At 44.6% G+C, this 18,356-nt stretch overlaps 1 protein-coding gene across 1 annotated transcript in view; it reads left to right on the plus strand.

Annotated features, from left to right (window-relative positions):
- The first annotated feature begins 968 nt into the window (after nucleotides 1-968).
- LOC123017117 (sodium channel protein type 2 subunit alpha-like) overlaps nucleotides 969-18,356 on the plus strand; it is a 92,539-nt gene continuing 75,151 nt past the window's right edge. Inside the window, exon 1 of the mRNA XM_044418256.1 lies at nucleotides 969-1,083. The gene's annotated coding sequence lies outside the window, so the exon portion shown is untranslated. The remainder of the gene's footprint in view (nucleotides 1,084-18,356) is intronic.

The raw sequence follows: 18,356 nt of genomic DNA on the forward strand, positions 1-18,356 counted from the left end.
ACAAAGACCGGAAGAATGCGAAGGGGGCACATTCGGGGGAGAGAGAGGCAAGATGAGGAGCAGGTGGTGGATGAGAATGCTGAAGCCATCGGAAAGTCAGCGAAAGTTTGGAGCAATTACAGTGATCAAGAGAGAACTTGTGTAGCATTATAGAAGCGGGGGGGGGGGCTTGGAAGTAGGGAACACCCTAATCCACAATACCGCCTTCACCTTGAAAGTACTATGACCAAACAAGAGCGACCCATTCTGCTTCCTTTGGCTCACCCTGGAAAGCATCCGAGCTGCTCTGATCGCTCTCAGCAGGCGCCTTTACGCCTCGACATTCCCCTCGGGTCTATTTAGCCGTCGCTTCTTTCGCGGCGCAGCTGTTTCCCTCACCCCACTTCAAGTGCGGGTCCCCCCCCCCCAAGATGACCCCTCCTTCTTGCAGCCTCCTGTTCCCGGAGATGCCCGCCGCCGACGGCCCCGGTCCGTCCTCAGCCGGTCCTCCCCGCGCACTCGCTCGCCCCGTCTCCTGCTCTTCGTCTGCATCAGCCACCCCCGGGGCTCGTCGAGCAGGGAGCGCAGGTGCTGCTCTCCCCGCCACTGGACACGGCGCTGGAGGCCGCCTCCCCCCCCCGCCCCCGGCCAGCAGAGCCGCGCCCTGCCAGGGCGACCGCCCCCCTCCGTTGCCTCCGCCGCCGCCGCCGCCGCCTCCTCCGGCTCTCCGTCGCCCAGGGCTGCCTTGGTCCCCAGAGCCCGGGCGGGGCCGCTCTTGGCTCACGTGGCCAAAGGAAAGGGCGCCGCCGCCGCCGCCGCCGCCGCCAGCAAGGCAGGCGCGCAGTTGTTTTTAATCCCTGGTGCTGCGCTCTGTCTCTTCCCGGAGTGGGCTTTGCTGGAAGCAAGCCGTAGTTGTAACTGCACTTTTGATTTTTCCCTCCAGCTAGGGAGTAACTGGAAAGAGAAAAGTGGCTGAGGGAGAGAAAAGGCAGGAAAAGAAAGACAGCCTGCAGGTGGTGACCAAAAAAGGGAGAGACCAGCAGTGGGAAGGGAGCCTTCACTTGTAGCTGTGCTGAAAACTCCACCTTCAGGGCATGGAAACAAGTAAGTGTCTCTCTCGCGCTCTTCCTCTCTCTTCTCTCCCTCTTTCCCCTTTCCTGTTTTCCTCGTGGCTCGGAACGAGGCAGGGCTCTGCTCGCTCTTAGCTACTACTTGTGCCCCTCGCACAACTGACAGCCCCCTGGCCTTTGGCTCCGGGGCACCCCCCACCCCCCAATTTTGGGCGGCTAACGGGCACTTGGAATGATGTGGCCCCGTCCACGCCTGGTGGATGAATCGCCTTGGGGTTCCGGCGGTGTCAGTCTCCCTTGGGCACGCCCATTCCGATGAGAGGGGCTTAAGCTCGAACGACGCTGAGCACAGCCCCTTGGACCCGACCCTGAGCAGCCGCCCCTGCGTCTCGAGTTTTGCTCACTGGTTTCCATCTGAGATTCATCCCAGCTTATTTTGCGCTCTCTAAAGCCCAAGCTGCCCCGATTCTTTGAAATCCCTACTAAGTTGCTTACTTCAAAACGTGTTGTGAAAGTCCCCCCTCCCTCACCTGCATCTGTTGTACTGGAGAGAGAGAGAGAGAGAGAGAGAGAGATTTAGGGATAGGTGGAGCATCCCCCCCCCCGCATCCTTTCTTTTCCATTCGTTGCTAAGCACTGGTGACCATGTTTCCTGGAAGACCTCTCGTGACACAGACAGGAACGACAGCGGCTCATGAGGAGAGGGACGGGCTCTGTGCTTCTCATCAATCCCTCACACACACATAGACACACAGGTACACACCCCACTGTGCCAGTGAGTTATAAGCGCTTCCTGTTTACCTGTTTTAAAAACAAGAACAAAGTTTTCTGTATTTCAAGTGAAAAAGACACTCAGATCTTTACACTTTTAGTATTCCAAACATGCGTGCTCATCATTGTTTTTTTTTTTCTTTTTCTCTCCTGCATCCCCTTCCGTGGCTTAACAGCCAACCTGAACAAGAGTTTTGGTGAACTTGAAAACACACACACAACTTTTAGCTAGTCCTACGGATGGTTGCTGTTTGGGTTCTTCTCACTTCCAGCGTGCCTGACTGCATTTTGGGTGGGCTAGATTTCTTCAGAGCAAGTGGCTTTTGCTTTGCTACCATAATTACTGCACATCATCTGTTCCTCAGTCTTTAAAGGTTACTGTCTGCACCCGCTTCTTTGGCAGTAAACTTATGCAACTCAGGCACAGGATTGCACAGTGAAAGTGCAATCCCATGAATGTTTAGATGGGGAAAAGTCCTAAACATACTGGCTGGTTAATGCTGGGATCTGTAGGACCTTTTCCACCTAAACATGCATAGGATTGTACCTATGCAAGGTAACGTTAATTCTGCATCGGTATCAGTGTGCCTGTGATGGAGAACTGCTGTTGCATATGGAGGGGGGGGGGATGTTTGCAAAGGAGCTTTAGGCATAGCAAGGTACATACAGCCTGCGCCTACATACACAGGTCCCCATGCTAATACAGAGATTTTGCTGTGGGATACAGAGAAAGGGTAAGAATTGCAGCCAAGGTAGCAAATCCTTCCTCCACCCACAGATCTGGATGTTTGTGCAAGGTTTTGTGTGTTCTCATTGAAGTTGTGTGGTCAACTAACAAACAGAATATCACCTCATATATCATATATTTAAACAATGGCAACTAGTCCTGATGGTTGTTTAGAGGCATTATGCCTCTGAATGCCACTTGCTAGAGAATGGCAGTGGCCGAGGCTCTTCCTTTCACGTTGTGTATGTGGCTTCCCATGGGCATCTGGTCAATCACTGTGGGAACAGAATGCTGGACTTGATAAGCCATTGGTCTGACCCTCCGTGGCTGCCCTTACACAAAACACCAAACTTTTCACAAGGAACAAAGTGAAAGGGATCATGTACTGGATGGACTTCTCAGTCTCTTTCATTGTGATCCACAACCCATATAATATGGTATTAAAAGCCCATGGAACAGAAAGACAGTAGAACTGAGTCCATAACAATATAGCCTTACTTTGTTCTATTGAACTCAGTGAGATTTCTTTTTTGAATAAGCATATATAGGATTGGGCTCTAAGTTGGCTCAGTTTCAGATCGTTTGATTTGAGGAGCTCCTCCTTTTGGCCCACATCACATGTTTCTTCCTGTCTAAATTTGCTTATCGTGAGTCTTTCCTACAGACGCTAGCAGTAAATGTGCCATATCTTTTAAGGTGATCTTCCTGTCTTCCTATGAGTACACCACAAGCTTCCAGACTAGAGGACCTTCAAAAGGGCGCTCACTGTTGCTTACTCATACGGATTGATGTTGAGGACAGGAGAGTTAATTGCATATTGTTCTTTTTCCTTTTGATAATGGTGGATTGTCAGACTTGCCTATCTTGGCTCCTCCTGACCAATTTTGGCCTCCTATCTTGGATCCTCCTATCTTGGATCCATACTGAATGGAGACCCCATTCCCAACTTCCCATTGCCATTAAGTGGAGTGATGCATCTAATATGGCTATTTGACCTGCTTAAAACTGCTTTGTTGGGAGTATTGAATTTCCGTTTGCTCAGGTTGTGACTTGTTATTTTATTATTGTGGCTTTTGTTATAATCTTTTGTATGACCCAATCTTTTGAACAGCTCTTCAAAGCCAACAGCTGGTTTTTATTCATGGTACATTTTGCTGCTAAATTTGTTGTTTTGCTGTTGAGTTTATATCAAGTTTTGGAAACTGCATTGAACGTCATTTTCTCTAAAAAGCAGCATATAGCCATCTTAAATGAAAAAGAAAGTATCAATAAGATATTGGTGAGTTTCTGCCTAGTGAGCCACTTGAGATGTTGCCTACTTCATGTCTCCACATTTATCTAGCAATAGCAAAAGCATATTGACCAGAAGGTAAGAAGGCATGTTCCTGAATGACAATGAGAATATATTTTGCATTCAAAACATAATCCCTTTCTGAATAGAGATGCACCAGATAACAATCGCCAGAACCCTGTCTTGGCAAAGACTAGCATCCAGAAAGGTCCCAGGTTCAATACCCCGGTAGAGCAACCAGTTAATCCTTCCCTGGAAAGTAGTGGTCAGTCAGCATCAACATTACTGGGCTGTGTGGACAGTGGTTTGATTCTAAGGTAGCTTCCAGTGTTCCTGTTTCTTTGTGCATAGCACAGAATCACATTGCAAAAATTTGAGGTAATGTACACATCAGTTGAAGAGTTGTCCCCGATATGAGTATTCTTTCTGGAGTTTCATGTGGAACAATTCGTGGCTTTTGCAGTACCCCTCAAAAATTTGAAGGTCACAATGATATCCTTCATGCTAGACTGAAATTTATTTATTTTATTTATTTATATACATATTTATAGGCCACTTATAACTGCCGAGGCCTTCCTAGGTGGCTTATAATATTTATTTATTTATTAAAACATTTTTATGCCGCCCCATTCGCCGAAGCCTCGGGGCGGCTTACAACACTTAATATGCCTCACTATATGGTATAATAGCCGGTCTGGCAATTTCAGGATAGCATGGTAGTCAGGACAGGCTGCTCCTATGGAGGAAGGATAAGTTGAGAACTAGGATATTACCCGAATAGGCTAATTATTCTTTGCATGATCATCCAGTATTCAGTAGCATCAAGAGGACAGACTACCACACTATACAGTGCATTTCTTCTAGCTGCTGTGGCCATAGCAGTTGGTTAACTTGATCATAGGCATGGGTATTCAAAAGCAAAGTTTTGGAATGGTTTATGCAGGTGTATTTCCAAGTAAGAATATGTAGGATGACAACTCAGAGGGTCAAAACCGCTGGGTTTTGTTGATTATGTGTCTTGAATAAAGAGTCTGGTAAAGGTGATTATTGGTGGGATAAATGGCTACTTTCTGTGCTGTCCCTGCTAGTGAGCCCAGCTGCAATGGAGCCTAATACAGGATGCTACAAAGCCTTGTTCAAGCAAGGACTTGGGCAAGGCATGGCCAGGGGACTGTGACCAAGCAGGAATCAGGTTTTGGGAGTGCAGCAGCAGCAGCAGCACCACGGAGAGCTCCAAATGCTCTCTGGGCTGGCAGCCAGACAAGCTTGCCTGTATGTGACTTAGGCAAGCACTAGATTAAGACTGAATCTTAAATACAATTTTGGCCTTGTTTATTCTGATTAGACCCGCCTTCTTGTTGATTGTTCCTTTCTCTCTTAAAGGGACCTGGTTTATTTCAGCAGCCTCAGGCGAGGACACCATGGAAGTAATTGCAATATTGATCATATCTTCATGACTAAAGCCCTTAGAAACTGGGAATGGCAACACAACCTCTGAGGGGACATGGAAACATGAGGGGAGGTGGCAGATACAATCATCTCTGCCAGTAAAAAATGAAACATTTGGCTGCCACAGTTTGATTATTATAAATGATCTAGAAATCTCCCCACATTAATTTGTTGGCTAATTCACACAATTTCTCTTCCCATGTGTTAAGCATTATGCAAGGATGTTAACATTGGCTTACAATATATCTACTTTTAATTAAAAGCTGTTGGGGCAAAAGTGAGGAACCTGTTGCCCTCCAGCTGTTGCTGGAGTGCTATTTCCATCATCACTGACCATTGACCATGCTGATTGGGCTGATGGGAGTTGGAGTCCAACAACAGCTGGAGGGCTATAGGTACCTTGCCATGTATTAGGGCCAACCATGGTAATATTTTTAAATAGAGAAACAGCTAAGGTGCCTGTATGTACGTGTTTGTCCATAACTGTGATTGTAAGCTGGCTATTAAAAATGGTAATGTATGCTTTGTGACTCCCAAAACCAAGGAGAATCTATAAAAACAGGTACTTGCCTACTAATGTTTCCTTTTTATTCTCCTCTCTTTTCCCCAAATATCACTAAGTATACTTTACTTTCTTCTTATTGCTTGGCCTTCCTTAACATTCTTCTCAAAGATTCTTCCTTTTCTGACTTCTGTTGACAGGATGCAATACCCACAAGAAGAGGGTTGCTGCTGCCCTTTCGAGAAGCAGGCATAATCCTTTTATTCAATTTGGATCTGTATTAGACACAGAGTTCCTTTGACGTGATGCAACCAAGGCTTGCACTATTGGAACTGCTGAGTCACAAGCAGTTACATGGCACTGTTTGCAAATACCCGTTTTAAGAGTTTACTGTTTATTGAAATATAGTTGGTAGAAAGATCTGCATCATACGTTACAAAAAGTACCGAAACATCTGATTTGAAGTGCGGTTCCTTAGCATGGAACAAATGGTGTTGTTTTGTGATTGAAAATATTTCTGCTGTTGTCATCGTGCAGGGAAAGGGCAACAAGTCGGCGTTGATGGGCCTGACTTTTCGTGGGCCATCTGGTTTGCAGCCCTGCGGCTCTGCAGGATCAGTGTAGGTGGTGGCAAGGCCCCATCTGCAGTCTCTTCTTCTGGATATGTACTTGTGATATTAGCCCCTTAATGGGATTAGGGTGCTCACATGCCCCTGCTGTGGGCTTTATCTTTTATGACTACATGGGTGTCTTTGATAGAGGACAGAGAGCTTCTTTGCACGTTATGAGAGTAAAAATATATTTTTAAAACGACATGATTGCAGTTGTGAACATTGACCAACGCTCACTGACAGGTTCATGCACAAATCTTTTAGGTCACTGTATGTGCCTTTTAGAATCACAGGCTTGTTCTTCTTACCATTTTACTCTATGCTGCATCACTGTGTTGCCCATGTTTGTATGATTACTGGGAAAAGAAGTTGCAGGAACTCCTTTTTGCAAGCCATGCTGCATGTGGGCTCTGTGATTTGCCTAATTACGCTCACGGTGCCCAGCTTGCCATGTCATGCAAATCCAGCGGGGTGCAGAGTGCTGGTGGGATCCCAAATCAACCCAAAATGCACGGGTTGTTGTCAGGTCCTAGGGTGGTTGCAAAGCCAGCCCCTGCTGCTCCTCTCATTGAGTTCAGACCTCACGGCACGATGCACTCCTCAAGGGTATCTAGGCAAAGTGCACAGTACTTGTCAAGCACACACGAAGCTGGGGAGAAGGAGCCACCCTGGCTTGTGTGGACCCAGCCATTCTATATGCCTGGTACCTCGTAGGTGGCTTAGGGTTGGCTGCCTTGGAAAGGACACCAAGCTTGTTGCCTCGGTGTACCAGCCTATCCAGGCCTGCCTTCTATGACATACCCAATCACTTTGGCCAGAACGTACCTAAGGCATCAGGTAAGGTAACATCAGCACAGCATTCCACTGTGTTTCACGCAGGTGCGATGCCACTCCCTGGAGAGGCAGATGGCATCAGTTACTAGGGGTGCCGTGTATGAGGTTGAGCTGATTCTCCAGCTGCGCTGCACCAGCCACTCTGACCTGCTACTAGCAGCAGTGAAGCCGCAGTCGGGCTGGTTTGGAGTTGTGGGGAGGCACTAGCCTCCAGTCCACTCTGATGAGCATTACACCACCTTGTTTTTTCAGTGGCGGCTGGGGGACTTGGGGCTGCACATCTCTGGAATCATAGCCAGGCAGTAGGTGAGACACATTCTGAGTTAAGCTTCAGAGTCCAGGACGAGGGGAGTGTCGACCAGTTCTAGATGGGGTCACACTCCCCCTGAAAGACCATGTTTGCAGTTTGAGGGTGCCGCTTGACCTGGCCCTTCAGATCTCAGCAAAGATAACAGCCATGGTCAAGAATGTCTGTTATCAGCTTTGGCTGATTCGCCACCTATGTCCCTGGAGGAGAGTGACCTGAAAAAAGTGGTACACACAGTGGGAACTTTGAGGGCTACCATTGTGCTTGCTCTGGATACTGCAGCTGGTACAAAATATGGCAGCCAGGTTGGTCTCTGGGTCATCGTGGAGAGACCGTATGCTGCTGATGCAGAAGTCTTTGAACTGGCTGCCAGTACGTTTCCATGTAAAGGGTGTTGACAGTCGCCTTTAAAATCCTTAATGGCTTGAGTCCAAAATACCTTCAGGAGTGCCTTTGCCCCTATATTCCACCTTACCTAGTAAAGTCCTCTGGGGGATAAACTTCTGAAGCTTGCCTCTCTAAGATTAACGTCAACTACCAAGATAACTTTTTCAGTGGTTGGCCTTAAACTTTGGAATGGCCAGACAGGAGAGAGATGTCTGATATCCCAGACCACTACCTACAAGAGGGAGTTAAGATGTATCTTCCTAGATTAGTTTCTATATTAGTCTTATTTAACATGCTTGTTTTTAATTGACATTTTAACTACTGTTGATTTAATCTCTTTTAAACTACCCAGAGTTTATGGGAATGGGGTGGTATATAGACAACTAAATAAACAAATGTCTTTAATCTAAAAATTCAAGAAATAAGAGTTGGAATCAAAGTAAAAGTAGGGTTGGGTTGGAAGGCTTTTGGCCCAATGAGAGTGTTGCCACTAGTGGAATGCTAGAGGGGCACTTCATTGATTCCCCCCCCCTTTCTGCAGTCTCCCCCTACCCCCACCCCCCAAATCTCCAGAAACTTGGGGAACTCAGTAGAGCATTGCAAAAGGTAGAGTAGGTGCTGCAGCTTCTGGTGCAATAAAACAGTGGATCTAAACCATTGCACCTACCTGATACAGGCAGCGCATCAGTCAGCAAAGGCAACACGGACAAGGACCAGTTCTAGTTGTTATCTGTGTCCACTATCCACTTGCATGATGTATTGTGGGAGTGGGAGTGAAAAGGGAGAATCAGGTATACAGGAAGATAGACCTTATTAATTGGCTAGAGAAAGTTTTTCTTCCGCCCGGTCTTTCTGTGTGTATTCAGCCAAAGGATGGTGCCCCACATTTTGGCTCACATGGAAGATCAGGGAGGCGGAAAGAGCTTTCTTTGCCTTGCAAAGTCCGTGGCGTGCTGGAGGCGTTTAAGGATGAGAGGAGTGTGAGCTTTGTTCTCTTACACATTTCTGAGATGCAAAGTGGTTGTTTTGAGACTGCCAACAGTAGTTGTAGCCAATCCAATTGCTGTCCACAGTACATTAGCAAGCTGAATTGCAAATGATAAATTTACTGGTTGTGAACACCCAGGTAAGGCGACTCTGCCAGTTCAGTCTCGGTCAAGACCTATACATGCTGGGGAGGGGCAGTATATAGTGCCTACTCTGCAGTACTACTTGACAAAATCCTGGTTTCCAGTCATTGCAGTGCTGAGGGAGAGACCTTTCCAGCTGGAAACCTGAGACAGGTTCATCAAGGTCTGAGGCTTGTATTTGGGAATCTGACAGATGTACCATACCTGCTGGTAGATGCAGATTTTCTGTCTCATCTCTGTATATCAGGTATGGAGAACTTCTAGCCTTCCACATATTGCTAAATCAGAATGCCCAGTGCCTAGGCCATTTGCTGGGGATGATGGGTACTGAAGTCCAGAAGTTTCCCATTCCTGCTACAGATGACATCCAGAATGCTCTGATTGGCAACAGGCTGACACCATCTTGTCTTCATAACAACAACCTTTTATTCAGCCTTCTAGCGGTTCTTTCAAACCATCTGTGGCTCTCTTTATTATCCTCTCCATTGCTTAAAAGAATGCATCCTTGGCTGCTTCTTTATATTGTCTGTAAGAAACCAGAGATAGAAGGCACAGGTAGTTTTCTTTCCTCACACTGGGACACTGGAATCAAAAGTTAATTTCCTGTTGCAAGTTGCTGCTTGCTGATAACCAGTCTCGGTTCACTAAACTGAAAAGAGGGTGCCATTCTCTGACAAGAGAGCCATTCTCAGACCAAAAAAACAATCCTGAAGGATTGGGGCAGGAGAGTGAAAGAGTGACTGAGTGAGTCCTGTGACTTTTTCTGTTCTGAGGTTACCTCTATTGTTGTATTAAAACATGCCCCCCGCCATCCCAGTACATTGGAAGAAGAGGATGTATTATGAAAATATCTTTGGCTGTATCTTTTAGTAAGATTTGGCTCTCGGGTTTGAGCACCTTACCAAAAGTGTTAGGTTTTTATTTCCAGGAATTAATCAGAAGCAAGCCTGCAGTGCGCTCTGATGCTCTCGTCTCCCCTACCCCCTCTTCCTCATTATGGGTTTCCAATATCAGGAGTGATCATGTCAGAGTGACTTGGGGAAGTTTTGCCAATAGTTCCTTCCACCAGTCACTTAGGTGGAAGAGACGCAAGTTAAGTGAAGTAAGCCTTTTGAATCATAAATAATTAAGGAAACATGCTTAAAGGTAATTGCACTGGCTGCAAAAATGAGCAAGTCCTTGGGTAATGGCTGTGCTGTGGGCAACCTTTCTCCATCTTTTCTTCATTATCCCCTGTGTGGTCACATGTTAAGACTGTGCTGACCTTGAACACTTCAAGAGCGTGGCCACTGTGAATGCTAGACTAGATGTGCCCTTGGCCTGAGCCAGCAGGCCTCTTCTTATGTTTTGATTTCTCCGAGCCCTTTAACAAATAGAGAGGGAGCCTTATTTTAATGTCATATGTCAGCTAATACTCTTTCTTCTGACAACAGTCCAAAAATACATCCTTTGGTTTCTGGCTCCTAGTTTAATTTAATTTGATCTTTTAAAGAAACTGCTATCCAAAACAGCTTATTTAATAAGCTGCTGCAGTTGTCTTCTTGCTTTCAAAAGCTCTGTTGTATTTCCCTCTCCAACCATTTGGCTGCAATCAAAGAAAGAAATGTGCATGCACAGCATCCCATTAACCTATTAGCCTCTTCTCGTTTAGACTCTTGGTGAACCATCTCTTCCCCTGTTCTTTCAGGATTCTTGAGTGAGACTTCAGTGACCAGAACTGCTTCCTATGGGCTGCTGTTTCCAAAACTCAAATGATGTGGATACTTCAGTTTGCCAGGCATTGACAAATAGAGGCTCATAGAGAAAAGAGGGGAGGACTTCAGGCTCTGTGTTTTGATAATACTTTGAAATCTTTGTAATAACCCCCTGAAATAATGAATTAAGGCAATAGATAGCACAAAGATACATTCCAGTTTCTAAGGCACAATTTATTTTTGTTTATTCCCCATTTCTCTAGTATTTCACATTGATTATTTCTACTGACTTTGGGATTGCTTCTCTATCCATCATGATAATTTAGTGTCATGCGACCCCTTTCAGATTAAGTGCCCATTCTAGGATGGGAAATTTGTTGTGCTTCTGAGGATTCTGTAGCTTTTCCACATTTTCCAAATACGTTGAAGATTGTTATGGTTCAAATGATATTCCCGCAACAAGTCCATACTTAGGGAAATGTCCCGATGCGTTGACAGTCTTTCTTCTAACTAAACTCCTTGCATTGTGATGCGGTTGTAGGAGATCCATATATCTTAAACGTGTGACCTGAAAGAAGTGTTCAGATTTCCATGTGGCTCAGACGGGAGATCTCACTGACCGAAGGAAGTAGATGGAAAGGGAAGTGGCTGCAGCTAATGGGTTATCCTTCCCTCATTAGTGATTCACTAAATTATTTATCCCTTCTGCATAGCTGACTAATATGATTTCCCCCTGTAGCACGGGCTTCATTCTGGCTGTGGAGAGAAGGTGCTCAGTGGGCCGGTGTGAAATCACAGACACACTGCTATAGTTACAGCTTGGGATTAGGCGCTCCTGGACTGAGGCCTCCATTTTACTCAGTCTGTTGAGCTGGAATAGATCTTATCTTCCCCTCCGTTTAAAGCAGGGGTGTGCAACCTTTTCCTGTCAAGTGCCATATTCCTTCATGAGTAATTTGTTTTGGGGGAGCACATGTCAGGGGCAGCAGGGCTGCAGCTGGCAGTGGGAAAGTGGGTGAGTCAAGCCAAAAGTGAGAGGTAGCCCCTTTTTTCTTCTCTTTGCCCCTCCCACTCTCCTCTTTTTCCATCTTCTTTGTAGCCCAGTGGGCTGCCAGGGGAACGACAGAGGGATCTAGTCGTGCACCTGATCTGACTGCAGGCAGAGTGCTTTTGAAATTAGGCAGAGGGATGAATGAAATTAACTTGAGGGGTGCAGGTTGTTCACTCCTGATTTAGAGAAAGATCTGTGAATTAAGGTGCGGAAGCAGAGAGACCTTTGGTTTCTTAAAGATTAGTACTGTAACATCAGCTTTCATCGGTTGGAGATTATTTCATTGGGTGCGTCTTGATTTTCATAGTGTCTTTCTGTTATAAGTAGGATTCTTTGTGTAGATAATCTCTGCTCTACAGTTATACACATTATGCACATCATGTAGAATTTCAGTGGAAAAGTGAAGCATTTTAATATAGCATATTCCTGCAAAAGACAAAAAGTACTTTAAATTTTTATGCAGATATAACCATGGCTTATGCAGTTATCAGATATAGATTTAAACATTAAAGGAAGTTCATTGACTCATCATAGTATTACCTATAAACATAGGCATGGTCTATTTTAAAACAGAGCTTACCATAGTAACTGCCCTCATTCTCACAGTAGTAAAGTTCATATTGAACTGTGGCATTGTTAGGTATCTGTAAAGGTGTAAACAGCACAATCCTATGTATGCTTACTCAGGAGAAAGTCCAGTAGGGTTTTCTCCCAAGTGAGCATGCACAGAATTGCATCCTAATTGATCCTGGCAGCAAATGGCTGCGCTTGTCTTACACACCTCCTTTTGGAGTAGTGGCAAGTTCTGTGCAGTTTTTATGGGTAAGCTGATATTGGAGAAGAAGGCTCTAAGATGATTTTTGGATGCTTTCTAGTAGCAACTTAAGGCCACAATTCACAAAGATGCACCAGAATGTGGGTGGTGATGGAAATTTGAATAGGCATTCAAATCCCCAAGGACCACTGCATCTATTCTGATAGATTTGTATTTCCTGCACATCCAGTGAACACAGGTGGATCCTGGTCTAGCAAGTGGTACCTGAACCAAAACTGTCTTGCATGCAGAGATACCCTTCAGCAAACCAGGGGGACTATTCATTGCACCCCCAGTGGGGGCTTCCAGTCATCCATTGCAGGGCAGGAGGAGCAGTAGAGCTGATATTCCAGCAGATTGTTTGTGTTAGATGGCCTTTTCAGCCCATCTTGCAAGGGTGTTTTGAAGGGGGAGGGAAGAAAGCAGAAAAAGGTTCAGCAAAACTTGAAAAGGGTGGTTAACCGAGCTCCCCATTCCACAGCTTAACAGGATTTCAGCAAAGGAAATGAAATGGAAGCCGAGGCTTGTCCGAATTTATCACCCAGCCTGGTATCAAAACCTCAGGGAGACCAGGAACCAGAGCCTGCCAACACTTCTTACACAAGTTATCACCCTCTCAATCTGTAACAAATGAAGCATGTTTGAATCCAGTCCTAATAAACATTGCAAGTATCTAGGTTCTGCCAAGGCTCGAAACTTGATATCTTAAAATACTGTAAATAATAATTAGTCTTGGTGTTACATTATAAGGTTCTTGGGACCAGAATTTGTCTTTATGCCATGTTACACTACTAAACACAATGTTTGTTGATGACACTGTATCGACAAGCATTGATACAGTGTCATCAATAAACATGATGACACTGTTTGTTGTGTCATCACAACACAACAACCCTGGTGTTTTCATGGTTTCACTCCTACCTGGATGACCATTTCTAATTCTAATACTGAACTGGTATATATGATCAGAAATGGTCTGGATGAGGGCTAGTACCCCAAAAACTCATGGAGGTACTGCTGGTGGATGTGGTGCATGGAGTTGCTCTCCTTCTGACGCTGGCATGGGGAACATCTGGCCCTTCAGATGGACTGCAGCTATCTTCAATCCTAGCCAGCATAGCTGGTGGCCAGGGATGATGAAAGTTGGATGGTCACATGTTTGCCTTCACTGTCCTTAAAAGTCAGGTTTGCAATCTGGAGTGCTGATCCGCTTTTGCTATTGGAGGCCCATCAGCACTGGTTAGGCCTCAACCTGAATTCCACATTCCGGTCTGGGCAGCACAGTTTAAGATGCAGAAAGCTGGAAAGGGTTAAGAGGAGAGAAACAAGGATGATCTGGGGACTGGAAACAAAGTCCTGTGAGGCGAGATTGAAAGAATTGGGCATGCTTAGTCCCAAGAAGAGAAGACTGAGTGGAGATAGGATGGCACTCTTCAAGCACTTGAAAGGCTGTCACAAAGAGGAAGGCCAGGATCTCTTCTTGGTCATCCCAGAGTGCACGTCACAGAATGATGGGCTCAAGTTACAGGAAGCCAGATTCTGGGTGAATATTAGGAAGAACTTCCTGATTGTTAGAGCAGCATGACAATGGAACTAATTTCCAAGGGAGTTTGAGGGCTCTCCCATACTAGAGGCATTCAAGAAGTCAGCCATCAAAGAGAAATGGCTTAACTTAGAGACCTGATGGCCTCTTCCAACTCTACTATTCTGTGATTTCTGCTGTGAAGTTACTTTCACCAGCTATAGCTAACATGAGTTTGGACCCTTATGGATAGAGTTTGCCCAGACCCAGTTTCATAGAATCATAGGATAGTCGGCTTGGAAGGGACCAAGAAGGGCATTGAGTCCAACCCCCTGCTGGTGCAGGACGCCAGTTACATCATCCTTCCTAGATAACTGTCTGTTTTCTTCTTGACTGCCTCTTGTGTGGAAGAACACACAGCCTCTCTTGGCAACTGGTTCCTCTGTCATTTTGCTCTTACAGTTAGGAAAGTCTTCCTTGTGTCGAGCCTGCAGCTGGTGTAATGTCGATTAATTGCATTGTTCTGTATCCTACAATCTGAGATAAGTGAGAATAGGTCTTTTCCTTCTTCTTTGTGACAGCCTCTGAGGTGCCTGTTGAGTGCTATCATGTCACCTCATAGTCTTCTTTTCTCAAGGCTGAACAGGCCAAGTTCTTTCAGCCTCACATCATAAGGCTTGTTTTCATCTGCATCATCTTTGTTGCTCTCCTCTGAACCAGATTATCAGCATCCTTTTAAAACCTGGATGCCCAAAACTTTTCAATGTTTTTTAGTGTTCAAGATCTGTCTTTTGCATCTCTCCCAAGTGGTGACGCTTCCTGAATTAGGCCCATGGTATGGTGTTGGGTTGGCAGTAAAATATATAGGAACGACCTTAAGCAGCCCAGCTTTGAGTGTGGTAATCAATACTCATTGTTGCTGTGCCAACATTTCCATGTTGCTACATCATACAAATCCAGGATTTCCTTTCATTTTCAGTGAAAGGTTTGGTACTTATTCTGCCCTATAAATATGTGAGGGAGATTTCTTTCCATTCACCGAATGCAGCAACTGGTGTGTGTCTTCCAGGATTTTCAGCTCACTCCACTGAATCTCTGAGCTATGCATCTGTGCCATTAGCTAGCAAATTATATTTTCAGATCTTCAGATCTCCCCAGTGACACGGGCACGCTGGTGCTGAACCAACAAGGAAACAAACAAATCCAGATGCTGCCGTCAATAAAACTGTCCAGACATTTATGGTACTGCCAGCTGTAGGAGGGGAAAACATCATTAGGGACTCCATGGCATTATGAGGTAGGATATCCATTAGCATTGACAGTATTTCCTTACTTAAATCTTTATGCCTGATGTTTTCTGGTGGATTTGGTAGGAAATTGTTAATGGCAGAACCAGGGCAGAATACTCACTTGTACCACATTCCTGTGTTCTAAGATGAAATCAGTTATAAAGATAAAAGTATTTTTACTTGGTTGCATTTCAGTGCAGCGCTTCCATCAGGTATATGAACCTTAGATCCCCCAAAGACAGGACCAGAACCAGCAGACTTACTCTAGTAAACTCATTGGCTAGAATGTCCTTATAAGCTTCTGTATAGCCTGAAATGTCTGCTCCTGCCCTAACCTTGGAAGCTAAGCAAGGTGGGGCCTGGTTGTAATCTGGATGGGTGACTTAAATGTTGTGAACCACCCAAAGAGCTTCAGCTATGGGGAATATAGAAATGGAATGTTGTTGTTGTTGTTGTTGTTATTATACGTGACATCTTCATTCTTTGATCAAGTAAGAAGCTTTTCCCTCAACATATATATCTTGCCTAGACTTCCAAATAAATCCACAAAAGTCTGCTTGCCCATAAATGCTTAGGGTGATCATTTATATCAGATTGAAAGAATTTAAAAAAATCTCTCTGGAAGCTCTCTTGGCAGTCTTCCTTGCCAAGTTGTCTAGTTTTTGTGTTGTTTTGTTTTTGTTTTCCTCACCATAGGCAAGTGACTTTAGGGAGAGACTTTTAGAAATAACTGATTTAGTGAAATTCTGTGAGGTTCATGATCATATATATCTTTCCATGAGTATTTCATTCCTCAGACTAAAACTCAGGGCTGCTTATGGCACTATCCTAGTTTGTCACAACATTCCCAAGGATAAGTTTATCTTCATCTCTATTTAATTTGTATTAAATTAAATATATTATTATACATTATTATATATTTAATTTGCATGTATATTAAATTAATACAATAATATATTGTATTAATATTGACCAAGGATAGTGGAAGTCTCAGAACTACTTTCTCTAACATTCTTGCTCCAAACAGGAAGCTGAATTCCAAGAAAAGGAAGAGTTCAACTACAAAGCTATTTTGATATATGATCACTTTTTCCAGCAAAATTTATTTTTCTGTAACCAGTAAATTTGGTTGGCTATGGTGCAAATAATGTGCAGCTTAAGAAGTAGAAGGATATGAGCCTGCATAGTAGAACGTAAATTTAGGACTATAGGGGGAGATTCTGTTTATTTGTGTTCAGGTGAGTTCCATGGATGGATAATTTTGCTTCTGCTCTCGCCCCCTGGTAGAATGTAAAGCTTAATTCACCAAGAAATATTCTTACGGGTATATGCGTGTGTTTGATGGCTATAAAACAATCAGATAATTCCACAGAGGGCTGTCGCTTCCCAGAAAATGAGCACTCCCTCCCATCCACTCTAATAATTTTCTTCAAATTAATATTTCATTTCTTGGGTGCTTAAACCCTGAAGACCATTCATCATTTCAGATGAACTTCTATTGAGGGTGTTGTGCGAAGAAAAAGACTGAACCTTTTCGAGGAATTATCCTTTCATCACTAAATTTAATATTGTGCATTGTGTTTTTAATTTTTATGTCACATTGTTAGATACATTCATGTGTTCTAATGTGAAATATAATAACTATGATGTTGATTATGATAAATATAATAAACCAACGCATTCAAAAGCAATCATATAGTCATATTTAGTAAATGTTTCACTAAGAGCTGTTTAGCATGATCCTGTGTGTGTTCCCTTGGAAGTGGATCCTGCTGTGTTCCATGGCACAGACCTTAGAGAAGTGGGGATAAGCTTTGCCAGCAGGCAAAAGGAGAACATTTTGCACATGTTCAAAATGTAGGAATCACATGACCATCACTGTCACCATGGAAGATGGCAATAAGTGCCAATCAGCCCTGCTTGCTGATAGAGCAGCTCCTGTTAGCAGAATGGAATGGAGTGTTATTCCCCTTTCAGCTCCCCCTACACCCTCCAAACCTTCTTTGGAAAGTTGGGGGTCCCTTTGGGCAAGGGGGCATGGGGAAAGAAAGAAGAGGAAAGTCCTGTGGTGTAAGTCTGTTCGTGCAGCACTAGATTTCACCTTACGTTCAAGTTGGGCTAAGTTTTGCATAGTTTACTCGGGATATCTGCTTGGAAAAGATCTCTATTTGGGCATGTCTGTTACCATTACGAAGACAGGACCTTTCTCTGAGTAGTCACAAACAGGCATGATAATCTAATGCAAAACAGATCTCTGTATCTCTTGTACAGATGCCTTTTAATTCCTATGTTCAAATTATGTGAATGTTTCCAGACTTTTCCTGCCATTTCCTTTCCCAGCTTTGCCAACTGCACTCATGTCCAGCCTACTGAAGTTGTTCAAGGCTCAAGGTGATGCTGCTGCTGATGATAGTGCTAATATTGTTAACATTTTATAGCACTATCAAGTATTCAGATACCTTGCTTGCATTTTCCAGTTGTAATCCTTGCAACAGTACTGTAAAGTAAATCAGCGCTATTATTCCCTAGGCCACTGGTGAGGTCATGGTAGAGGAGAGGCTTGAATCAACATTCAATCAGCTTCCACATGAATTGTGGAGAGATGCAGGACAGAGCAGGGCTCCTGCGCCTTCTAAAGTCTTCTCTTCTGCACTTTTAGCAGCTGTGTAGGAGCCTTGCCCTCCTCTCCAAATCTGCCACACTGCAGTCAGGGGAAGGACGGATGGCAGAGCCGGGTAGGGCAACTCAGCGCAGAGATTCGGAGGTACATGATGCGTGTTCTCTGGCCCTGAACCTAGCAGTCCTGAAGGCCTCGTTGTTTCCGGATTCTCTAAAAAGGCCAAGCATAAATGGGGAGCTGAAGCTGAATACAAGTGACTAGGTCAAAGTCACACACTGAGCCCGTCACTGAGTAGGAACTTGAATCCA

This window comes from Varanus komodoensis, unplaced genomic scaffold (genome assembly GCF_004798865.1).
Source record: "Varanus komodoensis strain SLA01 unplaced genomic scaffold, ASM479886v1 scaffold9, whole genome shotgun sequence".
Classification (NCBI taxonomy): domain Eukaryota; kingdom Metazoa; phylum Chordata; class Lepidosauria; order Squamata; family Varanidae; genus Varanus; species Varanus komodoensis.